This window comes from Hirundo rustica, chromosome 3 (genome assembly GCF_015227805.2).
Source record: "Hirundo rustica isolate bHirRus1 chromosome 3, bHirRus1.pri.v3, whole genome shotgun sequence".
Taxonomy (NCBI): domain Eukaryota; kingdom Metazoa; phylum Chordata; class Aves; order Passeriformes; family Hirundinidae; genus Hirundo; species Hirundo rustica.
Window position 1 is genome coordinate 64,895,380 of NC_053452.1, and position 27,754 is coordinate 64,923,133.

The 27,754-nt window shown below is 37.2% G+C and overlaps 1 long non-coding RNA gene across 1 annotated transcript; it reads right to left on the reverse strand.

Annotated features, from left to right (window-relative positions):
* Window positions 1-550: 550 nt before the first annotated feature.
* On the reverse strand, window positions 551-4,605 carry LOC120750914 (uncharacterized). Its single transcript, XR_005700202.2, has 5 exons — window positions 4,478-4,605; window positions 4,346-4,378; window positions 3,374-3,482; window positions 3,189-3,284; window positions 551-1,098 (listed from the first exon to the last, which is right to left on the reverse strand). It is a non-coding gene; the product is annotated as an uncharacterized LOC120750914 (long non-coding RNA).
* Window positions 4,606-27,754: the final 23,149 nt, after the last annotated feature.

Here is a 27,754-nt window from a genome sequence, read left to right on the forward strand (position 1 = left end):
TTCATGAGGCAGCTAAACAAATCCTAGTCAGGCTGTTAAATGGTGTTACTTCTTCCACTTTCTCTTAAAATGAATTTTCACTACAGCAGGGTTTTGGGTTTTTTTCATTCTTTGAAGTGTTATGTGCATTTGTACATCAACTGTGTAAGAGCAAAGAAGGATTGTGTATAATGCCAGATACTTTGACAAAAATGAGAGGACAGATCACAAGCTGGCTTAAGGCATTCATTACTCACTGTGGAAAGAGTATTTCAAGGCATTCACTCTGAACAAACCTTTATCTCCTCCTTCAGTGGTGCTGACTGCAAATACTATTACAGAAATTTCTGGGTGGCAATTTCCTGGACAGCCCTGAAGAAGTTGGGCTGCACTTGCATCAGAACTTGAGTGTGGGTGGCAGGGTGGAGGAACGAATGGAGCTACGTGGCATAGCTGCACTTATCTTCATAGCTATTCATCTGCCAAAGCCGTGACAGCGTATAAAAGTGGCAAAGTGATTTCACAGCTCTAATCTGGTTTATCATAATTTTTTCCAAGCACTGCCTCAAAGCAGGCAGGGAAAGGAAACACACATTACTGCTTTGTTCTGGTTCATGACTAACCATGTTCAAAATGTGCAGTATTTTCCAGAAGTGAAGGGTTTATGACTTATTTTCTTTTCCATAACAGTACAACATTATCTACAGCTGATATAAAGAGATTTTTTTTTTTAATAATGAAGATGCGCCTAGTCACAAGAAGTGATTCAGACACACAAAAATACTCACAAAAAATTCTGTCTTCCTGTGAATGAAGTTTACCTTTAGTTATGAAATTCACATTTCTGTCTAAAGCCATGTATAATTAGAAAAGAAAATCTATTTAATAGGGCAGGGTTAGAATAACATATTCCTGTGTGGTTACATTTGATCTGCACTGTGTGGTCTATCACAGATAAGTGAGAAGGTACTAAGGTAGAATGAGTTTTGGCTGAAAACTGGTGCTTATTCGTGATGGGATTTGCTGAGAAATCTTCAGATCTACAACTTAAGAAACAGATATAATTTGTTTATTCTGCAGTTTAACACCCTGGTGCTCAGCTTGGCAGCTGTCTTCTTCCTGCCAAAAACAAATATATAAAAATCAGGAAGTGTGTGCTTTCATGAATCAACTGCATTAAAGAGTTGTCAAGCTGAGATTTATGGCTGGCTCAATCAAGTTGGTATAAGTAGAGCTATCTGTACTCTCTTATCCAGGCTCATATTTTGACCCTCACAGTTTCATCAAAGATAAATTAACTATTCTAGCAATGCAATAGCAGATACAATGGATATAAATGGGTTATCTTGAAGACAAAAATATAAACAAAGCCAACCCATGCTTGGCTGTGATCTGGAATTCTGGAATAAGACATAATCAAAAATCTTTAGAGGTAGCTGTTAGCAGAACAACTCCAGTGCTGTTTCAGGATCAGGGTGTAGACATCAAGAAGAGACACTTCTAAATTAGCTCTGGAGAGCTTTCAATCTCCTCTATATACTTGGCATGCTGCTACCTCACAAAAATCACTTGGAATGTTTAATACCCCACTAAATAACTTAATCAGTTTATTTTTTAACAATGGCAATTGATGCTTGAGGACTTAAGTATAGAAAAGTGAGAGACCTCATCTGAGCCAGATCCAAAAATGCTCACTCAAGAAACATGCCTGTGATAGTAAAGACTCATCAGATAAAAGTGTAGGAAAATCTGTGGCTAGGAGTTGAAATGAAAACAATTTAAACTATAAATAAGGCACAGTTTTTGAAAAAGGAATAAATTTAACTTTTTGGACTAGTTACTTAAAGTTAGAGTGAATCATGTAGCCCCTTGACACTTTAAATTGAGATAGGTGTCAAAAATATATGCTGTAGTTCTGACAGAGCTTACCAGATTTGATGTAAAGTACCAAGGTAAATTATTCTACTACTTGTATTATGCAAGAAGTCAGAAGAGAGCACCCATATGGCCCCCCTGGCTTTTTAGAGGTATGAGTGTGCAAAGCATTTGCGAATACTATCATCTTCCCAGAAAGCCTAAGGGAGGTGGCATGACTCTGCAAGATAGTGGATGAAAGTGCACTGATGTTAGATTCAAAGGTGAAGAAAAAAGATTCATGTGGTGATCCTTCATTTTATGTTCACCATGATCAGAGCAATAGAGGACACCTGAAGGCACCAGCCGCTGATCACAGGTTTGACTGAGTTTAGAAGGTACCCATGATGTACCAGCTTTGAACAACTCAGTGTTTTGACTGGGATATGGGCTTTTAGGATTTGTATGTTTCATCTTACTCTAACTTAACCAACTAGTAATATTTTTAAAAATGTCCCTCCATTATTGAAACCAGAAAGAAGTACCCATTGTGCTTTGTGACTTGTTCGTAGTGATGAACACCTAATCCAGAAGCCTTGAGCAAGTGCAGATCAATCAGACTTGTTGGACTGTGAAGCAGTGGAAATGAGTGAGCAGTGGCAGTGGCCTCACTGGCGAGCAGATCCCTATTTATTTCTTCATGACGCACTTAAGTGCATTCAAAATCCAATTAATATATTTTGCTAAATCTAGAAACAATGCCAAAAATTTTGGTATATCTAATCTATTTTTTCATACTTTTTCCAAAGAGCACAGCCTTGTAGTCACTTTCTTTAATTTTCATTATTCTAGCTAGCACTGACTTCAAACTAACACAATCTGGGTTATATTGCTTGGATGATAAAAAGTGATAAATGAATAATGAAGAATGAAACTTCAGCATGTTAAGAGTTCCCTGTATACTCTGACTGAAGATCTCATCTGTCTTTCAAGGACTGCCATAGGCACAAATATTATTAACACAAGACAGGAGGTAGTTTTCCGTACCATCAAGAAGAAATTATGAAAAACTTTGCCCAGACATGATAAATTTTGTAAAAATGGCTGCAATTCAACTATGCACAAAATTATAGATTGTTTGTGTGATCTCAGGTTCAGAGGTAGTCACTGAAGGCTTTCATAAGAGTGTATTGTGCTGGTTTTGAGCTGGGATACCAAAGGTAAGATGGAAAGAAATATGAACCTTGCAGACATACAGAAACACACATCAACATTCAGCTCCATTTACCATGATTTTACACCAGTAAATGTAAATGCAAGGCCAAGAGGGAAGCTGAAGCTCATTATCCACCTACCCATGTCCATAATTTCATAGAGGCTGGTTGGTACATGATGCCTCTGATGATCTCCCCACTTGTCTTACGTCCAATGTCTGTATTCTTCCTGAAATCCTGCCAAATACAACCACATATAGGCTCTCACCCGATCTGTGTGACAGTCAAACTGGCAATCAAAGCAACTTTTGAGTTGCTCTGCTCACTTTGGAGTGACTCCAGATATACTGCTTTGTAGTGTTTCCCTGATTGATGAAAATGTAATTCCAGTGCCAAAATGTTGCATCTAAGGAGTGTCTTGACCTCAGCATGGGTCTGGAAAGGTGAAAAGACTGACAAATGCTGAACTACTAATCAAAGCTTTGACATCTCAAGCAACAGAGAACAATTCTAACAAAATGCTATGAGGAGAAATGTGCCAGTAAAGCAGACAGGAAGGTTTGTTAGTTTAAAAACTGAATATAATTCAGAGAAATACCAGAGTCTAACAGGCAGCAAAGGCAGCATGTGCAGGCATGAGATTAGCCTGCAGTGATGGATACGAGGGAAACTCGCTTTCATTAGTGTCTTTTCTCCTGCAGTATCACCAGCATAAGAGGAAAAATATAAAAGGTAGGTGCCCATAACACTGCATCCTTAGATTTAAGATTCAGATTTATAACTATCCCTTACACAGCTTATTTGAGAGGACAAGGAATGCAACACCTTTGGCCCATATAGAGTAAGGATATGAGCAAGTTTGGGATTTTGTTTAAAATAATTCATTCATTCTATTAATTTCTCCAAGAAGTTTAATTGAAAATAATTATTACACTGGAGTCTGAGCCAGCAGATAAACTAGGGTGATATGATACCTGGTTAGTAGCCTATGAGAAATAGATGACAAATGTTCAAGATATGCATTGAAAAAATTCCTAAATCTTTGACTTGGAAAAAAAAAATCTTCTTTTAGCACTTAGATTTTGGGAGCTCTCTTTGCCAGTTATGGCTACTGCATTCAACACACAGCTAATTAATGACTTCTTTTAATCTCTGCTGTGGGTCTTGGCTTTTTTAAAGTCAAAGGCTTTTTCCCTTTTCTTAAACAGTCACTCCAAACATCCTTTATGTAGGAATGTTATATAAGAAAAACAAATATTTTGTACCTACTAACAGTTCACTAAACAATTTCCCCTTACCTTTAATGACATGTAAAATATTTGAATGGTTCCCTGAGGAGAAAATCAAGATAATGCAGGTCAGTTTCTAAACCCAAAGGTATGAAGAAGCTTTTTAACCTCTGCAACAGACAGCATTTAAGCAGTGCTCACCGTCAGTCCTGTGATATTTCAGAAGTGTTTCACATTTTCCCCTATAAAAAGCCTGTTTCCATTGTGTTATAATTTCTGTCAAAACACTGCTCTGAACTGCTAAAAATTAGAAGGAGGTATTAAGCCAGAAACAGACACTCGAAATTCAGTTTAAATAACCTTGCTTCAGCTGACTTTAGGGCAGGGTAGGTGAAACTGCTTGCAGGTTTGCAAACACCTTTGATTTGTTTAACTTCAAAATAGCTTTGAGTATGCATTTCCCACATTTGGCAAGCACTAACTGGGAAGGCAAGGCATCAGTGCAGTCACAGAAATGTTTTAAACAATACTCCCCATTTTTACAAATTATCATTTTCCTGGATTTTTTTTGTTTCCTTTCTGAAAATTTCTCTTTATTTCGCTGTGTGCTGCTTGGGAACACAATGGGTTTTTACATTTCCAGCAGTGTGCCCAGGTGGCCAAGAGGGCCAAGGGCATCCTGGCCTGGATCAGGAATGGTGTGGCCAGCAGGAGCAGGGAGCTCATTCTTCCCCTGTACTTGGCACTGGTGAGGCCACACCTTGAGTGCTGTGTCCAGTTCTGGGCCCCTCAGTTTAGGAAGGACGTTGAGATGCTTGAGCGCGTCCAGAGGAGGCAACAAGGCTGGTGAGGGGCTTGGAGCACGAACCCTGTGAGGAACAACTGAGGGAGCTGGGGTTGTTTAGCCTGGAGAAAAGGAGACTCAGAGGTGACCTTATCACTCTCTACAACTTCCTGAAGGGGGGCTGTAGTCACCTGGTTTCTTCAGGCAACAGCGGACAGAACGAGAGGACACAGTCTCAAGCTGCGACAAGGGAGATATAGACTGGACATTAGGAAAAAGGTTTTCACTGAAAGAGTGATAAAATACTGGAATTGTCTGCCTGGGGAAGTGGTGGAGTCACCATCCCTGGATGTGTTTAAAAAAAGACTGGATGTGGCACTTGGTGTCATGGTCTAGGTGAGGTGTTAGAGATGGGCTGGACTTGATGATCTTGAAGGTCTCTTCCCACCTAAAAAATCTGTGATTCTGTGATTATTTTTTTAGTAAACATGCAACACCTTAGCATGTTAATACATAACTGGTGGCAGCAGATCCCTCTCCTTGGCAACAACTGTAAGTTTATAGCTGCATTCAGTGCTCACTAAAGATATTGAAGGGATTTCTACTGACTTCAGTGGACTTTTGTTCAGCCTTGATGTGTCTTTGGCGTTTGGCATAGAGGACAAGGCGCTGATGAAGCAGTACAGAGCAAACATTTAGACACTCCAGTGAAGATGGTGTTAAGAGGAGAGAGAAATGTAGTCTTTTTATGTTTGTGTCTATGGGAGTAATTGTCATTTTCTTAAAAGCAACTTTTTACTAATATTTAAAAAGCAAAATATAACTGGGGAAATACAAATTCCTGCAAGGTGAGTCTCAGCCGTAAGTGTAACCTTTGTTTACAGAGACTGGATTCCTTCTCAGGCCAGTGCAAAGCATCTGTGTTTGACCAATTTCTAAAGTTTAACATGGAAAATCATCTGTGCACAGCCTTTCAAAGTTGTTCTGAAGGATCATAATTTCTGTGGAAGAGCATTTGATCTGCATACTTGTCCCTTACACAGTCTTTTGATTATTTTAATGTGTTTTACTTATTGCATATATGATCCTTTTGGACAATATTACCATGTTGTCTCTAACAGATGAAGGAATGCTAGCACAAATGGCATTACATGGATAATAACACTTACTGGCCATTTTGTTGCCCAAAGATCCTAACTTTCCAATTAATTTTTTTTCATCATGTGAGATAGCTGCTGAAATACTCACTTATTCATGCTGTGATCATACGTGCTTCTCACTTGTGGGCAAGAAGGGCAGTGACTCCTTACCAGTATAGAAGCTACTACAGCTAAGATGAGTGCAAATTTATATCATCTTTGAGCTTCTCTAGAAGCTCTTCTATTATTTGAGACAATCAGATCATTATTCAGCAAACAAAAAGGAAGTGCTGACCAGCTGGAAGTACAAAATAAGCCTTCATACATTTTGAGAAAAGAATGGGGGCTTTCAGATAAATTGCTTTTCCTTGCTGGGCCCTCTTTTGCTGTAGTTAATTATGAGTGGCATATACAAGAAAAGGCAAGCCAATAAGAAAAGTTTACAGGCAATGCTAAGAAAGCGTCCTAATTCCTCTGGGCATTTTAGGATATTGTTGTACACCACTAACCACCAGCTTTCCGAGTGATCTCACCAGGGTACCAACAATGTAGAGGTCTTCAATGGATGCTTGTTCAGGCTTAACAATTACAGTTTAAAGAGCCTATGCATTGCATCAGCTAAAATTAAGACATGCATCTTGTTCCCACAAGGAATTTGGCTGTGGTTTTTTTTTCTACTGAGGAATGTATAACACAGAGTTCTGATGAACAATAGGAACCTGCGATCAAGGCAGAAGTTTCGGGATTGCTAATGTGGCCAAAAGACAAAAGAGTGTCTTTTGATGTCACAAAGGTCATGAAGCAGCAAAAAACAACATGCACACACAATGAATGACCAAATATATAAGCCTGCTGAAAATAACAATTAATTTCTACCAAAGTAATTTATTTCTTTTTCTCAGGGAAATTAGAATAAGTTAATTGTGCATGCAATTCTTCACAATATAGACATGTCTTTGCTTTAGGGAATGAGCACAGAAATAGTGCAGCAAAATATTTCCTTGAACTGCTGCTTTCTACAAAATGGAGAGCAAAAGAGGTGGCTCAGTGGAAAACTCTTGCCCGCTCAGAGGTAGCTTTGATTAATGAATGAACTCCATCACTCATCCTGGTGAAGGCAAGGATAGAGTTATGATGGATTATAATGCACATAGTGATGATTCTCTTTGTGTGTTAGGTGTTTACTCTCAGCAGACCATATTCAGTAGTCCAAGGAGAGGCAAAGAGAAAAGCAAGCATCTCCTGAGCATGACTCATGTCATGCATTTTACATCCACTCTTCACACCCTAACACAAACAGCTGTCTTGGGGCACACCTGGTTCTTAGATGACTAATTTGACATTCGCAGGAAAACTGGGACACCTCTGAAGGTGCCTGGGTTTTCGTTCCTTGTTTCAGTATTTCCAAGGTCTAAACCAACACAGTTATGAGGGTGCCTGAAAGGATCCAAGCAACACATCATTCATATTTTTTTTGCCAATCATTCCAGTGCAAATGTTTCTTGGCTATTTAAAGCAGAGCTGTGTTAGGATATCATAGGATACATACTTTTTTTTTTTTTTTTTTTTTTTTTTTTTTTTTTAATGCAACCCCTAAGTGCCCCCAGAATCAACAGGTGCAATATAGATGGATGTTTACTAAGTGTTAATTTTTCTACTATTAATCATCCATCATAAATGATATGAATATAGTGATATACTGAATTCACTGGAAGAACAAAGAAAAATGAAAGAGAGAGAAAAAGACTATCCAAATATATATAACTGAGGTAAGTTGTGATGCGACTTAAAATGCTGTGAAATATTATTGGGTTTTATACTCAATACCACAAGTTCCGGGGTATGTTACTGATAAGCTATCATTTAGAGTTACTAAGACCATAAGCTTAGACTTCTTTTCAAAATGATAATATGGAATGGTTAAGAACTCTTATTTTTTTTTTTTTTTTTTTTTTTTTTTCCCTCCACAATAGTTGATGGATGAAAATTGAAGACTGATTACTGGGAATTTTACTGAAAACCCCCATCTGGCAGAGAAAAAGACAACATCTGAATTGTTTACAGCTTGAATCTGTCACATTAAGAAAGTTTTAAATTAAAAAGAACTCCTTAAGAGGCAGAAATACAGCTAAGGGAGCAAGTATTTCCCTGATTATTTTCTGCGAAGGCCTAGTGTAGGGCAGGCTGTTGTCATCTACATTAGCTGTTCTGCTAATGACTTGCAAATGGAGAATCCAAACAAATGTGATGGGTCCTGCAGAAACCATCAAATTGTACTGGCATTTTGATCCATTGGAAATGATTGATTTTATATAAACAAAATGTTAAAAAAAAAAAATTAAAAAGCCAGAAAGCTATGAACTTTAATAACTTTTCTTTTCACTGGGCTGAAGTTGGCAACAACATTATTGTTTTAACCTGAGATGTATCTCACATGTTTTTACCTTGGGATTTTTTTTCATAATCTCCTTGCATATTTCTATTACTCTCTGTTCCTATTGTCACTGATACTGATTTAAGAACTCAATGACCTGAGCTCTTTCTGACCTCTAATTCCTTCCTGAATTTTTTTGCAACAAAGATCAGTACTACAGTCTTTCATAGCTGTCAAAATCTCTGCACAACCTCAAGACTACGTGAGAGCATCTCCCAGGCCAACAGGCACCAGTCTGGAAAAGATAATTATGCATATTAGCAACTTTCTATCTCTGCATCTGTCTATCACAGTATGTTTCTTAGATCAGAGATGGGTAATTTAGTATCAACTGGATCTGCTGGCTACAAGTCATTCTGTTTGTAGCTCACCATCTGGGTTCCCTGGGCTATGCGCTCAAAATGTGGTGTCAGATTCTGGATCCTGTGCATGCCAAGGTATTGTCTTTTCAAGAGGTGTTTCTCCCAGATGAGTGTCCGTAGGTGCTGACTATCTTTTACTGCAAACTCAAACAGGTTAATATATATTTTATATTATATACAGTTTACCTTGATAAGAATAAAAATCAGGTTGATATATATATATATATATATATTTGAGTAAGTAGAAATTTTGAAGGCTATGTCATCTTTGGGCAGCTAGGAGTTTTACTCAATTATATTTTATTTCAAATAATCTGTTAATTGTCTTAGGTCCAGTTTCTTATTCCTTACAGGACATTAGTTCTTTCTGTCAAGAAACTAAACCCCTAAGAGTAGCCACCCCTACACAGGGGGATATGTGTGGGTGGAAATCATCCCCTCTGTAGAATAGATGAGTGAGATATGAAGCTGGGATATGCTGCAATGTTTGTGGGTGTGAAATGAAGGATTTCAACTGGAAAGAGGTGTCTGGGTCAGAGAAAAATCACAAAATTATAACTAGATGACTCCAGCTGTGGAGCAAATAAGGAATGCCCTGGGTGTGAGGAAATTGCTGCTCAGATACACTGTTGTGATCAAGCCCTGAAACACTGAGTTCTTAACAGGCACCCAGTAAACAAGTTTTCTCTGCTCTTAATTTTGGTGACTGGTGTCTGGTGACTATTTTTCTCTCTGCTGCCACTCTGGGATCACTCATGCTACCTTCACATGCTCAGCCCTGCCTCCACTGATTCTCAGTGGCCTCTAATCTCCTAATGTGCCTTACTGAACTGGACCATGAGAAGCTGTCTCTGATATTTAATTCTTACAGGGGGTGTGTGTGTGAGGGAGCACAAGGCAGCAATATTTAAGAACTTCTGGTCTCCAGAAATGTCATTCTGTGTAAAGTAGCTCACAAAAGTAAGTGTGAACAGAAAAAGGTGGAGTCTAAGTTTGAGAAAACAAGTTTCTTGATTCTCAGGATGATGTTTTTACTGGATAGTTCTCATAAAAGGCTGAGGTATTGTCCTGGAATCCATTATTTTCTAAGGACATTTCACCAGAACCCTCAGTAGGAGCAGGAATATTTCAGGGAGGAGATCAGAAAGAGCAAAGAAACATTTCCTTGAATGTCTGTCCAGAATTTCTTGAATGATTATATACATATGGCGTCATTTCACATACTTTGGAAAATTAGCAAAAAGGGGAAATCAAAACCAAAAGTCAAAATTCTTTCATATGCAAACAGCCTAAAGAGAGGAGTACATTTTCACTCGAAGGATAGATGGCACAATACATGACCTGGGGAAACCGGACAGGGTGTACACGATCGTGTTAGGTTTCTGTTCAGTAGCTTTTTTTACTGACTGCTTACTTGAAATAAATAATGTGACGTTACGGGCGTTTTGAGTTGATGGACCACTTCCAGATTGGCACAAAATTGTGAATAGGCTAATTATAATTTTCTTTGGTGGAAAGACTATGTAATCTGCATTTAGAACCTCATCTGTAAGAAAGCCCAATAGTTAACATAGAAGATTTAAACTCTTATATTTGGTGATTTGACATTTTGGTCAATGCTTGGAAGTAAATTCCTATTTGTGTGAGAAATGACTCTTGAATTTTATTCAATAAGATCAAAGAAATGAGCTAGAATTACCACAAACACTTGCCTATTTCTTTCCAGACATGTAAGAATCTGGAAGGCTTTTGTTCCTCTGAGCATCAAATAAGGTTTTGTCCTCCTTTTCTCTCAAAAAGCTATTGCAGAAGTTGAATCTGAAACTGAGCTTTAACAAAGTAAAAGCTATTATCTCCATAAATAAGACTATTTGGTCAGTATGCTGACCAACATCCATCCAGGGAGAAAGAAGGTGCCAAAGCCACAGCTAATGTTCAGGTCAACGGCCCAACATTTTGCTGAATCTGTAAGTGGTAGTTAAACAAGAAATAATTATCAGTTGTCACCATCAAAAGAAATAAACCATTAAGTAAGGCTGTCTCCTGAATATGCCTAGCAATGGAATGAGAGCACCGAAGAAAGATTGGCTGCCTATGATGGCAAACCTAATGGCACACTGGGTTGCAACTAACTTATTGAAACAACACAATCCATTAGTAGAGCTGATTATAAAACCCAGTACTTAGGACTAAATGCTTCTTGTTGTACAATGTCTTTGAGTACCTTTAATAGCCTTTTCTCTCATATTAGGCTAATTAAATAAGCACACTTCATCTGTCAGGGATTAATTTCCTTCCAGTTTTCTGACTCGGCAAATGGTTCAGGAGGATCTAACTGACATATTTTAAGTCTGCAAGGTATTTGAACACTTATTTTATAAGTAAATTTTATAAAGGCATCACTTTTTTTGTGTGTCCCAACTGCAGCTGAATTAATTTGTCGGCTGGCTCATTTGTGCGTGCTATTCACAGAAGTGAATAGCTGGAGTTACAGCTTGCAGGTTACCAGCACTGAAATAACTTAGAACCTTTGTTTCATTATGAACAAATCCAGGCTTGCCAAGGCCTGTTCCTGCTGCTTTTCTCACTTCATTTTGCAGCACAGCTGTTTTAAACTTCCTAAAAGGATTCAAGACTGATCAGCTGGTATTTATTGGCTTCAGAGGATATGCTAGCAGTACATACTTTTGATGCTTAAGAAAAAAGACATGTTTGTTATTAAACAGTTTTGGAAAATGCTTTAACTAGATTTGAGAGGGTGACAAATAGCCTCTTTAAGAGAATGAACTTTAAAAGAGGTTTTTTCTATTTCTTAAAGGAATGCTTCTTTTGAAAAGATAGATTTATAAACCTCTCAAAGAGCCAGTACACCAAAAATCCTTTTGTTACTTCATTGGCTACTTGAGATTTCTCTTTTAAGTAGTTCCCAAAAAGAAGACAAGAGGGGAATATGTTTTCTCAAGTGGAACTTTTTCACTTGTGAAAGGTGAAGGGAGAGGGAGGGTGAAGCACAAAATATAATGCATTCTGCAAGTCTGATGTTCCAAAAAGATTTTCAGGAGCCTCAGCTAAGGAAACATCCTGAAGCACCAGTGCTATGGAGAAGGTGATCAAAGCAAAAGCTGGGTAGTTAGGAGGAGACTTGCTGCCTCTTTTTACCAAACGGTTTCCCATGTCTTCTCAACAAAACAGCAGTATTTTTGGAGAATCAGTAGAAGTTCCCTTCACCTCTGCTGTCTGTTGGATTATGTTTTTACTAGCTGGTACTGCCAATTTTCAAGTATTCATGTGATGAATTTGAAAAAGCCCCTAAAGAACAAGAAGAAAATGAAAAAGATTCTACTATTACTGTCATTACCCTACATACTCAGTTCAAATGTTAAATGATAAAGAGAAATTATGACATATAAATCCAAATTGCATGGGAACTGATAGTCCATCTTAATTAAATCCTTTCACCTGAGTGTGGTCAGTGTTTTTATAATGTTAAGCCGATGAGCTTTTAATGACCTATGCCTTCTATTCGTATGAAGAGATACATTTTATTTTTATCTTCCTCAGATTTTTTTTCACACTCAGCATTTTTTCAAGTTAATCTTTTCGCATACATAAGTGAAAGGTCTTAATTACACCAGTAAGACCAGCAACATATAATAGAAACTATGAAAACCCATGGAGTCTAACACATGCTCAGTTGACCTGAATAACACAGACAATAAGCCACTCTAGGGCCAATGGTAAATGATTTTCATACAACTTTGGGAATAGAGTAAAACACAGCATCATTTAGGTTGGGAGAAACCTCTAAGATCATTGAATCCAACTGTCCATCACTGCCAAGCCCATCACTAAACCATGTCGGTAAGCACGACCTCTGCACCACCTTCAGCACTGGTGATTCAACCACTTCTCTGGGCAGCCTGTTCCAATGCTGGCAGCCCTTTCTGTGAAGGATTTTTTTTCTAGTATCCAATCTAAATCTCCCCTTGTACAACTTGAGGCCATTTGCCCTTGTCATACTGCTTGGTAGTTGGGAGAAGACAATGACCCCCACCTCATTACAACCTCCTTTCAGATAGCTGTAGAGAGCGATAAGGCCTCCCCCTGAACCTTCTTTTCTCTAGGCTAAACAACCCCAGATCCCTCAGTCATTCCTCACAATATTTGTGCTCCAGACCCTTCACCAGTTCCTCTGAACACGCTCCAGCCCCTCAATGTCTTCCTGGTAGTGAGGGACCCAAAACTGGATACAGGACTTGAGGTGCAGCCTCACCAGTGCCAGTTACAGGGGAATTGACCTCTGCCCTGCTCCTGTTGGCTCCACTGTGTCTGATACAGGCCAGGATGTTACTGGGCCACCTGGGCACATGCTGGCTCCTGTTCACCTGCTGTTGACCAGCACACCTAGATCCTTTTCTGCTGGGCACTTTCCAGCCACCCTGTCCCCAGCCTGCAGTGCTGCAGGGAGCTGTGTGTTGGGTTTGTATGGCCAAGCTTTGGTAGCAGGAGGGGCTACAGGGGTGGATTCTCTGAGGAGTTGCCAGAAATTTTCTCTGTGTCCAGCAGAGCCACTCTCTGGGAGCTCCCATGCTATATATGCCTCTGGTCAAGGCTGGGCCAATTAGACATGGTGATAACATATTTAAGAGAAAAAAAAAAAAAAAAAATGTAGTGCACACGTGTAATTGTGGCCAGAGAAGAAGAGAAGAACAGGGTGAGAATATGTGAGAGGAGCAGCCCTGGAAAGACCAAGGTCAGTGGAGAAGAAGGGAGTGCTCCAGGCACGAGAGCTGGGATCCCCCTACAGCTCATGGTGCAAACGATGTAGCACCAGCAGCCCTTGAAGGACCATGGGGATGCAGAGATCCACCTGTGGAGGAAACCCCTCTGGAGCAGGTGGGTACCTGAGAGAAGGCTGTGATCCCATGGTCTCCAGCCATCATATTACCCAGCAGTCCTGGTCTTTTCACAAACACCAGGTGTAGCGGGGCACTCTCCCTAGCTGGCTCATTCACCAGTTGTGCCAAGAAGTTATCTTTCACACACTCCAGAAACCTTATAGGCTATTTATTAATCAAGCCTTATAGCAGTCTCTGGAACAAAAACCACGTCTCTTTCTAAGGAATAATGAAAAATTACACATTTGAAGGCACTGTGCACTCTCAGTTATAATAGAGTATGGGGAAAGAGCAATCCAGACCTGGTACAATGCTCCTGGGCGTACACACATTGCACCCCACTCTTTGGAGCTTTTCATTCTATCCTGGAAAAACCCTGAGTAGTCCCTGTGGGATGTCTGTCTTGGAAGGGAGAAAGGGCAGTGTAATTCCTGAATTTTCATTAGTGAGATGCTACAGTACTTTCTCTTTTCCATCTTAAAGAGAGCTAAGAGAAGCACAGGATTTCATTAAACATTAAGAAAAGGGGTAGAAAAAGAAATCTGATATTTAATCCTCTGCTTTAAACCATGTGAAGACAGTCCAGCCTCATTGGGTTTGTTTTAGAGAAAAAGATTTTGCTGCAGTGATGGGAAGGAAACATACATTTGTTTGTCTCCTAGTGATGAGAAAATGGGGGAATGGATACAAATAAAATATATTCTTCTCCCGATTTATTGTTTTTAAAACATCTTGCTAGCATACTTATGGCTCATTAATATATTTCTGACTATAAAGTTTCCATTGGAATCTATGGAAGGCCTCTGGTTACTTCAAATCCAAAATGATTAATGTCACAATTGCTTGTTCATAGTAAGTTCATTACATAGTGATAGTTCATTGCATAGTGAACATAGTTAGTTCATTTCTCCTTTTGTTTTGTTTTGTTTTGTTTTGTTTTGTTTTGTTTCCTTAAATGATGAGTCACATATGTTTATGTAACTCCAGGCAAACACAAGAACTTAAATAATAAACCCAGTCCCAAACCCTCTTCTCTCCTGGTTAAAACTGCTCAGTCTCAGCAAGCCAAATGGTAGAGTGAAGTTCTTACCACCCTTTCAGGGAAAAAAATTGTACAAGAATATAATTTTATTCTAATCATATGAAGCAATGTATCTAGTGTGACATTAAATGCAATTGTGTACTGTCTATGAAACACTTGAAATGAAACAATTACTTCTGTATGGAGTAATTTAACTTTGAATGAAAAAGGGATGAAAATATACTTTCCTGATTTAACTCCCCACTTTTTTTTTTTTTTTTCACAATATTCAGTATAATGAATTCATCTTCCTCAATACAAGAATGTAAATCTTAAATTTAAATAAAATGTATGAAAGCTTTTCTCCCTCAAACTACTTACATTTTTTATCCTTACTTGTACATTTCTTGGGTTTTTAGAAAGAAAACAAGAAACAGGCTTCCAAATTTCTGCTTTAATTTATTAATGGTCAGTTTTCTCCTATTTATTGCTGTGCCAGCATTGTTTTCCCCCTCTCTACTATTGAGCTGTTCATATTTTATGAGGAAGAGTCATGTCCCTTTTTAACCTTTGTTTTATTATATTAAATAAGCCAATGTCTTTTTCATATTTTTTACTCTTTCCTTACTAATCCCAAACAACAAATTCCTTTATTATGTTTATTATAAAAATATTTTCTGAGAAACCATACGATTTATTGGGTTTTTCAAACTTATAGTACACTAAGAATGGAGTAATTGTTTTCCTCATAGATATCCCAACCTGCTAATATCTTATCTACTCTTGTGCAAGAGTTTGGGAAATTGTGAAACAGTGATTCATCCAGATGCTCCTAGATATTCCTAATCTGATCAAACTAAAGGTTATCACATCTCTTACCAGTCTTTGTTGTTCCTCCTTTACCTGCAATGCCTTTTATCCCAGTAACTATAGCAATGCTATTATACAAGCTCAAATTCACTGCCTAAAAAGCAGCAAACATATTCAGCAGAGAAATTCATTCACTCCACATTCTTCAGAGAGCTCTAAATCAAATTCTTTGAGCATAGTTAAACTATAAATTCATGCTCTTAGTTGTTGTCTTTAATGAATCATGAAGGTTACAGCACCGTGATTATGACACACTGCTCAAAATTAGATCTGCCAATATAGCCACACACGGTGGAGCAACTGCACTGTATGGCTTACTGATAATTCAAAAGAGATTTCAAAATTTTCAAAAAGCTATCAAATAGATTACTTACTTCATGATTAAGTCTGTTATGATGATTTTTTTTTTCTTTTTTTCTTTTATTTTAAATTACCTGCCATTCGCCTCAATCTAATTCGTGGCTTTAGAGAAGTGCTCCCTTCTCTAAGAAAGGAAACTTCTCACTTCTCACTCAAAAGAAATTATAACAGCTGTTTACTCAAAGGTATATACATATTTTGTGCATGATAGTTATTTCAGAAATTTCAAAAAATTACTCCAAATCCTTCTGTAAGTAAGCGAAAACTTTTTAAAAAGTTTAAATGACTGAAGAACGTTTCTCTCTCTAATATCTGAGATCCCACATGATCTTTTCTCTGATGTTAAATGTATGGCTTGTGGCTTATCAAGACTTCAAGACTTGATAATTCTTGAAATAATGCTTTTACAAAACCAAAAATCTATGCTTTGGAGAGACCTAATTTAAAATACTCTTATTTATTATTCATTTCTCCAAGAGGCATAAAAGTATTTCTTCTTGAACAGAAGAATCAAATGAGTATATAAAAGTTTATTTGAACACATGGTTTTATGATTGCTACTACAGGTGAATAAGCATTATTAGCCTCATAATATATTTGAGCATTTAGTCTAAATATTTGTGAATGACCTAATGGAGACATTTTAGCTTTTAAGTACAGAAGAGAGGAAATAAGATTACATTCTCCGATATGTGTAAAAGCAATCTCCAAGAGCACTATGGTGGAGGATAGCATTGTGGCAAGTTAACATTATCTAACAGAATAAGATAAAAAATGCATATTGTGAGGCATTGAAGTCAGGGACGTAGCTTACAAGTTGGAGTTGGAGTTTTACAACTTACATGTTGGAGTCCAGGGCATTCCTTTGGTTGCCCTGGAGGGTCAGTGACCTGGGCAGGGGGGTCTGGGACCCCAGCCCAGAGCCCAGGGCTCAGAGAGACACTGGATTTGATTTCAGTCCATGGGAGAGGCTTCTTGCACTGCAGGAAGCATTGCAGGCCACAAGAGTGTGAAAAATAGTAGTTTAGTATATCACAGGGTGAAAAAACAGTGGGTTTGGGATTTTTGGCATTGAAGTGAATGGGGCAAGATGGAGAATTTAGGGCGTTGTCCCTTTCTTCTTCCTTCTTGTTCCCTCACTCCATTTCTGCAGTGACGTTGGCACAAAGTAGTTAGTGAGGATTGGGTCAGAGTAAAGATGACCTTTTTAGTAATAGTGATAGACATTGGTAAGAAATAGTAAATAAAGAATACGTAGCAATTAGTAGAAAAGATAAGGACAACCCAGCTTGGGGGCAGATGTGAGAAGTCCAAGCCGTGGCAAACATCTTGTTGGACTGAGAAAATTGTAAGATAAGAACTAATAAATGAAGTATGCAACCTTGAAAAATCTAAACCTGAAGACTCCGTCTCTTCCTTCAGTTTGGCACAGAGGGCCAAAAAGACTTTTTTGCAGAGGGCAAAAAAGACTCTAAAACCACCTGAATGCTGGGGAATTTAAACTCCTGCAAAAGGAGCCCCCGACACTTACAGATAAAAATGAGACATTTTAGGGAAAGTAGTTATTTTGGGAAGAGATCTGTGATATCTGTCCTTTGTCTTGCAACTGTACCACAGAGAAAGCAAGTAATCTTGCAATAAAGCCTACAGAAGCTACTAAAAGTCTTTGTATCAGAAAATTTATTTGACAATCAGTTATAAGGAGAGTTAAGTTTATATTTTTTTATTCTTTACTATGCAGACATATGCTATATGTAATAAATATTACATTTCATAATTTTAATGTGCTGGTTTAAAAAGAGAAATCAAATTGCAAGTGTTTAATAGGCCAGATTTTATTAGTACATTTTATCTAATAGTTTACAATAATTTATATGACATTATGTGTCAGTAATTGGCATCGTACTTTAAAGAAAACTTTACATCTGGAATAGGTTGTACTGAGTACCGGAGTTTAATGTCAAGAAAGATGCAATAAAACAGAGAAAACTAAAAAGAGCCTTTCCCCTTCTAATAAATCCAGACAGAGTCCTGTTTCTATTCCAGTGACATCAGAGCACTGGACCAATACCAAGTCATTCTAAAACACACTTTTAAGAAACATCTCTGTACTTTGTGCAGACACAAGATGTAAGACTATGTCACATAAGAATACATTTTAGAGCAACAAATAAAATAAATAAGCAATTAAACATTTTCCCACAAACTAGAATCAGAACTGCTTACGTTGTTTCTTGATTTATGAGAATGAATTGAAATTTCCTACAAAACAAGCCATTGTGTCTACTTTTACAAGCTAATGAGCAGTGTGTGACTGTTTCTCCTATTTCTTAAGGCTATAAAAAGTTTCATTTAAAATACTTTGTTTATTGCATGTCACATTTCATTCCATATGTGCTTATGCTGGGCTGTATCATATCAAGATGACTTCTAACTGCAACACAAAACAGTGTAAGCCAATAGGCCAATATCAACCAACTTCTCCCTTTATGTGCTTTTCCATAAGATTTAAGTAGATTTGAATTTCATTTCTATCTGGAGGACACCTTTGGGTGCATTTGGTAAGAGGCTTAGGCTATACCCACTTTCTGCTGGCTTCAACAAAAGGGCTGAGAGATTTGCTAGCTCTGATTCTCCTGGGCCGTCTCTGCTGGAACTTGTCATCTTGTCACTTGCAGTGATTTCCTAATCCATTTTAGCCAAATGAATTAGGTTAGCAAAGACCTGTTGTTTAAACTAATATGTTTGATTTTCCTAAAACACTTTATAGGGCTTTCAAAAATGCAGTGCAGGTGAAAATGATGATTTTCCAAAGGGAAACAGGGATCCAGCTGCATCAGGGAAGTAGCGTGCTAATGTAACTGCTGACTATGCAGGGAGAAGGTTATCTAGGAGATTGTGAATACCAATTAGGTATACAAGAGTTTCAAAAATCCCATCATATTCCCATTTACATAAAATATTACAATTAAAATTTTGTGTTCAAATGCAAATACTTCCTTCAGTGGGACTATGCTAGGATGTTTAAATAATTTTGTGAAGAACTGTGAAGATTCCTTGTCGAACAAAATAAACTGAATAAAGAACAGTTATCCAGAAGTCTATGCTGTTCTCCTCAGTCCAGAAATGTAGGGTGATAGCACAGTGCAAACATTATTTTTTAAAAATTTTGATTTTAAATATTTATTTTTATAAGGAAAGATAAAACCCTGGAACACTAAGAGACTAGCGAATAGGTGCAAAATTTTCCTTAACCATATTGATTTTTTTCTTTTTTGTTATTATTCTGGCTGTTGTAATAGGGGTTGAGGAGTTTCAGAAAGGGGAAGCTTGTCTGAGATTTTTTTAAGAAAGTATATGTAGATGTAAATATTTTTATGACCACAGGCCCTGTTCCTCATTTCACAGTAAGATATTCCATGTGCATAACTCCTTGTTCATGTCTTTGAAATCACAATGATTTGACAGCAAAAAACTAGCATGACTCAACCGCATTTTAAATCCACCTCTGCTGAATATGGAAGTTATCACCACTGCAGGGGAATTCATATCCCTTGCAGCATACGTTCACTGTTTCACGTTGGTACATGATTTGCCTCACTTTTTTTTTTTTTTTTTCTCCCCATAAAATGTCTGTGTCAATTTGCAGTTCAAAGAAACCACACTATTAGTATTCTTTTCAGCTTGTCTTTATTTTTAGTTTTAGACTATTGCCTTGTAACTCAGAAAAATGAATTCCAGACATGAATTTTGTACACACATTTTCCTTATTTTCCATTCATATTTGCTCTTTCTAGTAATAACCAGTTTTTCTTTTTAGATGTTCATCAGTTCACAAGAGAATTTAAGCTCTTAAAGACGGGACAATTCTATGAAAGTTTATACATAAATATGTCTTCTTTTCTACAGGATCATACTGATCTTGTTGGAGGTGTATCCCAAACTGCTGCCACTGTTACAGTAAGAGTATTTAGAGCAAAGACAACCATATCTCTGGTGGTGCATTGTTACAGTTTTGAAGGATAATCATCCCGTAATAAATGTGTCTCATCAGTAAAGGCTGCCACAAGCACCAAAAACTATCTTAGATGGTCTCTCATGATCTTTCAAAATGTAGGGTCTGGCTTCTATTTTGTTCCTCCTTTCAAAACAAAATAAATGTGGAAAAAGAATTTTGAAACTTTATCTCTGTCATACCAGTAATATTCTCTTTTGTATCAAAGTTCAAGCAATCAGAATTAAATTGTCTATTAAAAAAATTCTCAATATCTCAAGCCAACCCCAGAATGCTTCTGATTTTTCCTAGCCTAAAAAGTTCCCTGAGTTCTTCCCTTTCCAGCTTCCTCCAAACAAAACCAAAATTGACCAAAAATGTCCAAAAAATTGAGACTCTCAAGCTGTGAGTAGCTGAATAAAGAATTCTTCAAACAAGACGAGTCAATTTAAAAGTCATTGAAACACATGGTGAAACAGTTTTCATGATGTGCCTGATTCCAGACCCCTTGAGTTTAAATCAGGCACTTAAGGTGCTTAAAAAAGAGCTTTAAAATCAATGTCAACTAGTGGGTGTCTTTTCCAAATGAATGTGATCTGGTTTGTCCAAGAAAGTTAATATATTCTCGACTGGACGCCCAGTTTCACACATTCAAGTCTTCCCACGAACATTCTGGGTTAGACCTTCAGCTGGCATGTATCAGAACAATTCCATTAAGGTCTATATGTCTGTGACAATTTACATCTGGACCATAATTTTCAAACCCATGTTCTAAATCTTTGGAGATTTTCTCATCATGTCTCACTGTATTTTTCTTGTTTGGTTTTTAAAGTATCAGTTGAAGCGAAACACCACGTCCAGGAAAACAGCCTGAACGGAACTCCTTTCTATATATGATTAAAGACAATGGAAATTAATTGCGAGTCAATGCACATGGAAAAAATTTTCAAGAGAAATCTGGATATCAAATTTACTCCAGTAAAGTTATTTCATGCAAGGGAGAATGTTAAACTTCAGACAGAAACCTTTTTTGTGTATGTATTGACAAAAATATTGACCACTCCCTTCTGGTTTGTTTCACCAGGACAGATCTCCGAAAGGATCAGTCAGCAGAGTGTAAACCTCACATAAATATCAGATTGGTGCAATGGGAGATAAAACCTTGTGTTGCAGAACGCAACTTTGCTTGCCTCAAGTAGGTGTGTTTCTGTTTTGTTTGGGTTTTTTGAATACAACATTAATCAAAACATTGTCATACTATAAAAACAATAAAAATTCTTTTTCTCTTTTCCAATTTAAAAATATGTCTAGACAAGAAATAAAAGCTACTCATAATTTTTGGAAGCTAGTCCTTAATTTATTCTAAGAAGTTGTCTCATAAATACACATCTGTTTCATTCTTTACAAGTTAGGAAGCAAAGGAATAATAAAGAGGTCATCAGTTAAAAACCAAACAAAAATTCCTGCAATCTTAGTTATTTAAAGTTCAAGTGTTAAAACTGGCTCAAACAAAAAGAATGTTGCTGTTTCTTGTTGCAGATTCCTTTAAAAATAGAGAAGAGGAAAAGAGACAAGGCATTTATGGGATTATGGGTGTCACCAGATTGGATGAGGTTTAGCAGAAAGCCCTTTGAGTTCAGTAAGTGCCAGATTTAGATTTAATTCAACGGGAAAATGCAAGACTTACAAAACCAACATTCTTCAAATATGCATGATATATGGTATTCAACATTAGAAGTTAAAAATGCATTTCCTGAAAATTCACTTAGATACAGGTTTAGAAATTCCATGACTAAATTGTCTGTTTGACTATCACTCATTCAAAAAAGCGCTTGAATTTTTTTGATAAACATACACAAATATATTTTCTCTCCTACTGATTTAATATATATGGTAACTAGATAACTTTTGAGCTAATTATTTGCAGACCTTAAGTTTTATGCCTGGAACAAATTATAACAGCAATCTAATTTATGTGAATTTTAAGTGGAAAAAAATGTAATTCTGACACTGATAAGATTTTTCATTAAAGTTATTCGCTTGAACAATATGGAGAAGTTGCAAGAGTTGGGGTGTGTTTGCACTTTAGTGAATTATATGCATGTGAGAAATGACACAGAAAATAACTTAAAACTGTAAGATTACAAAATATTTTTTAGATCAAAAACACCTTAATGGAAACCAAAACACAGTAGCTGGGAGTCACAGTATCTCTAGCTGCCCCCGTACTGTGCAATGACCCTTCCTGTCTCCTCAGAGAGCTGTTTACTCGTAAACCCACTGCTCCTGTTTTCCAGTCCACAGGTTAAGAAATGCTGTAGGCTAGGCTTGCCTACCATTTGATGTCGTACTTTATGGCATGCTAGTTCTTCAACAAGGAAGATGGGAATTACTGCAGAAAGTGCAGGGTGCTCACACATAAAGGAAAAAAAAAAGGAGTAAGTGGGAAAATTAAGAAAAGGAAGTTTTCTGAATACGGTCTAAGGGGGCTCTAACTATCCCATCAACACCGTGCAAGGAGATATCTCCTCCCAAAGAAAGGGATGAGATGGCAGTGACCCCAGTCAGAAGAGGCCAACAAGAAGCTGTCAATGCAAATGAAGTAAGGCAGCAGCGCATACTGACAGTATTGTGGTAGATGTAGTTTTCCAAGAAGTCTTCTAATGTGTTAGATATTTTCAGAAATCTGAATAGGCTTGAGACAAGTGGTATAATTCTTTGTTATTGTGTTTTCCATTCAGTAAATTTTTTTCTAGATTGCTTTCCAAACACAGAAACTTTTATTAGAACTATCGTTGCCTGTTTCTGCAAGAATGTGGCCTACACTTCCTAATCTCACCGTTGTCAAGAAGGGTAAGTTTCTGCAATAGTCTCTTTTTCTTCAATCAAGGCAGCATGTTATTTCAACTTATTGTTCACTTCATCTTAAACTGAGTCCTTTTGTTAACATTCTTCAGACACTGCATACTGAGCCTGACAATACACTTCAACTTGTCCCAGCTTATACATTTATCATCACTTCCATTTTAAAAGTGCCTCTGCTTAAGTCACAGCTTACTGCTAATTCAATTCTCACTTTTGGAGTTTTGAAAGCAAGCTCTGCCCAGTAGCCACCTCTCATCTGCAGGTGTTTTTTGTTTTGGGGTTTTTTTTTTGTTTGTTTTGTTTTGTTTTGTTTTGTTTTGTTTTTGTTTTTCCTTTGGAAAAAAGTACTTTTTCTACAATTGCTCTCTCTCTGTTAAAAATGGCTCCACACAGCTAAACAAGGAGAGAAAAATTGCAAAACGCTGAAGAGAGAGGATAAGACAGAAAAAGAGAAGCTCTGGAAACTTTCTGGAAGCAAGTCTGGGAACTTATGAAAGTGTATGAAATGGATAAACAGCTAAAGAAAAACATGTGGGGGAGGTGGGCACTTTTTTGTTAGGTTTTTTTTTTTTTTTTTGGGGGGGGGTGTTGGGGGTGTTTTTTCTTTGCTGTTTCCTTCATCTGCTTTACACCATGAATCTTGTTCATGCAGAGGGCATACTGTGGGGAGACAGAGAAAACTGTTCTGCTCACTGCCTAGCTCTCCAGGGACCTAGATTGTGACTTCCCAGAGCTCAAATTTGACACAGGTGAGGTAATTTTAGGTGTAGATACACTAAATAAGTGTGTGTTTAAGAGTTCCACTGTGAGTTGAGATGTCCATGCCAGTGCAGCCATTGTCACTCAGCCTCACATTCCACATATTCAATCTGCAAGTTCCTTTATCCTTGTGAAGTTGCACTAACAATTACCTTCCCACATCCAGTAGGGCAAACACTTGCACCCACACTTGACTTGCTATTCAACACTACAGTACATAAGTGGGAGATCTGGCACTCAAACATTCACTATATAATCCTCACACATAATAACACATATTTGCACAGGTGTGGAGTCTGTCAAATCTGTAGCCTTATGCACATGAAGGAACAGTTTTGTACACTAACAGCTTCAAAGAGCAGGAAAAGGCTTGGATTCAAAGACAGTCCTTACTACTTCAGCACTAACATAATTGCATTTACTTACATGAACTTAATTGATGGCATAGTCTGGGAATGGAAAGACATAAAACAATTGCAAAATATTTTAAAAGACCTTATAATGCATGCTGGCTAGAAACATTAATGTGTATTTTGTATTACAAAGCTTTCTGATTTTTTTCATCTCTCTATACACTTTGGGACTAAATAAACTCCTGAGTCCATTATATGCACTTATAACAGCCCACTTAAAACAGTGAAAAAGATCACTCTGAAGCTGAGACAAGTCAAGACACAGCTCACTTCTTACAAATTTACCTGGTATATTCTTTATGAACTCTGGTTACTGTGTATGTTTTCTTCATTCTACCTAGTAACACACAATATTGTTTTAAATAATAACATTTTTGGTCTGCAGATAAGCCTTCTTGAAAGTAAGTAATGTGTTTTTAAGGCTGTACATGAGGCCCAAGTAAAAGTTAGTTTTCAAAAAGTACTGCAGTTCCAGTCACACGTGTGCTTTGTTGTAAAACCCAGACCTACCAAATCCAAACTCTACATCTAAAAAGGCTTGCATTTCTGTAGCAAATAAAATTGAGGGTCCAGATGACAATGGAATGCAGACCTTGATATCATAGCATCACAGTTTTCTTTTATCTCTGCTTCAAAAAAGTTTCCCAGCATTTTTGTAACCAGTCAGCAAGTTCTAGCCTATGTGGAAGGTGAACTTCTAAAAAAAAAAAAAAAAAAAAAAAGCCCCAAAATATCTGAGCTCTATTCTCCCATTGCTCTTTCAGCTTCAAACATAGCCCCAGTAATTTTGGGGAGAAACCCCTGCTAGTGGGGAAAAACTCCAAGTGATCACTTGACACAGTTCAATGGAAAGATGTGTGTGTGTGTGTGTTCATTTCACATTCACATGCATGTGATTCTGTGAGAAGCTTCTAGAAACTTCCCCGGTGTCTGATAGAGCCAGTGCCAGCTGGATTCAAGACATATCCATTGCAGGACATACATGAACAGAGAAAGGCAAAAATTGTAACCATTGGGAAGAAAAGATTGGGAGTCTAGCAAACTGTTGCTTGCTAGGTACAGTACAGCTCATAAATTGTCAAGAACTCTTATGAAATATCCTCAGATATAAAAGTTAGTGCATTTAAATTAAATGAATGGATAGAGATCGTCATAGAGATTTCTTTAAATAACAGATGGGCACATACACACCAAAAATCCAGAAGTTGTCTCCAAATTGAGAAAAATATTTTAAGACTTCACATCTTCACAACAAAATAATAATAAAAAAATTATCATTCAAGAGAGGACTTGACACAAAGGAAATGCACCCACATAAAGAATTACCTGCTATGTAGAATATAAAAATGAATTTAAAAATTCTTTGTCTACCAAAAAAAACCACAAGAAAAGGACAAGTGAGGTCATGCATATATATATGTATATATGTGTGTGTGTGTATATATATACATATATATGTGTGTGTGTATATATGTATATATACACACATAAAGAAGTGGGTGCTTAGATTAAGGCAAATCTGCAGATGACCTGATGCTTTGTCTTCAGTTTCAAAAGAAGTAAGAATAACTGGTCCAAGGGTCCCCTTCAAATAAATAAGCAAAACTACATCAGTAAACATCACTTTTGTACCATCTACCCAAAGGCCAGACAAGCCACTTGCTCAACATGAAGAAGGACTATGATTATCCTGTATAGCTTTCCGTGAAAAAAAATCATTTCATGAAGATACAGTTTATTGATCCAAAATCCTTCAACAAGGTATGGGAATGAAGATTGAATTTCAATGCAATTGGCATTCAAGGGGGCTGAAGAAAGAAAATTTAGGTCTTGTAGGTTAAAGAGGAAGAATAAAGACCCAGCACATTAGTCAGATGAATGATAGGATCTCGGAAGATATTGAAACATGACACTTAACAATCAATTTGTGCATGCTTAAAGATGAAGGAAAACAGCAGATTTGAATTTCTCAAGACCAAATTATGTTAGATTAGTTTTAAATCCTTCTTTTACAGGGATTGGCCCAGCAGATGAAGAATTTAAAAATGTGAGATAAGTTGACATTAGTAAGACTTTTGACACTCCTTTTATATAATCTATGAGAAAATTTGAAACTTATGGCCTATAATGAATTATTAAAATATATTTGTAAAGATGAGCTAAGAAAATATTTAAAGATAAATGCCAGTTATTCGAGGCATAGTAGAAATATATCCATGCGTGTGACGTGTAAGTACATGTATGAAAACAGCTTTGTATATTAGACCTGGAAGAATTTTTGGTTTGCACAAGCATGCTGTTTTATTAAAAGTTTTATGAAGACACAATCAGACAGTTACTTGTGTCAGAATAGAGAGGTAGGAGATGAGTATAAAAGAAATTATAGTTTTGTAGCTACAGTGTAAGACACAAGATAAAAGAATCAAGCTGAGATTTACTTGGCATAACGTGGAAAGAACTGGGATTTTCAATAATCAGACAAAGGTTCTGAACCATAAAGCTGCAGGGTAAAAGTTACAGTCAGAAGAATCAGAGATGCAACAATTGGAGGGGGTTTGGCCTACAATAAAGCAAAATGTAGGAACTTGAAAAAATTTTCTAAATTTAAATTATGTACTTGTAATCAGTACGTCATGGAAATCTTTGTAAAGGAAAAATTATCTTTCCTCCTTAGAAAATAAAATTTTCTAGCATCATTGTTTGCCTCCAGTTGCCTCTGTTTAAACCCATTTGTTGAATTCCAAAAAGTATTTGACTGAATGAGATAGGAGGGCCATATTATGTGTTTGAGCAACTTGGCAAAGAGTTTGCAGCTAATTGAGATATTTTACTAGCTAAGATGCTCTGGCCATGTTCCCAGTCATCAGACCCCATGGCATAAGGAGTAATATCATTAGTGTTCAGATTTAACACCAGCTGACCTTTGAACCTCTCTTTTTCTGAGAGTAAAAAGAATTGTCTGGTTTGTGTAGCATGAGAGAGTGACACTTTAATTCTGATTTTTTAATTTCATTGTCTTTTTCCATGCACCACAGTTTTTGTTGTTGTTGTTGTTGTTTTCCCCACAGATGACTGACCTGTAAATGGTGATTATATAATTTCACTAATAACTTCTGTGGATTTCTAGGTTTACTCATTGCCTTCGTGTAGGTACTCAAGGTGTTCCAGACATCAACCCCTTGAGATCTATTGTCCTTTTTTTTTTCTTTTCTGGGTCATAAGTATGAGTTGGGGATATAAAAATCAACCTAACATGCATATACAAGTTCTATGTGTGGATCTACTTTCCACTGTCTATGGGCATTGTTTCTTTAGTCTTTCCTCCCCCCCCCCCCCCCCCCCCCCCCCCCCCCCCCCATGTCTGTATTTTCAGCATTTAATTCTTCCCTTCTCTTATGCTAACTGTGATTCTAATGCACTATTCAGAAATCTGGTTGTAGAAATTTTATTTGAAAAAACAGAAAATCAGTGCGTTCAATATAAAAAAGCTGAGCTGGTTATTTTGGATATACTTTTCCTTGTCCTGATGGTTTCATAACTAGAGGTTCTTCTTTGTTGACTCTTTCTTCTGACTTAGAA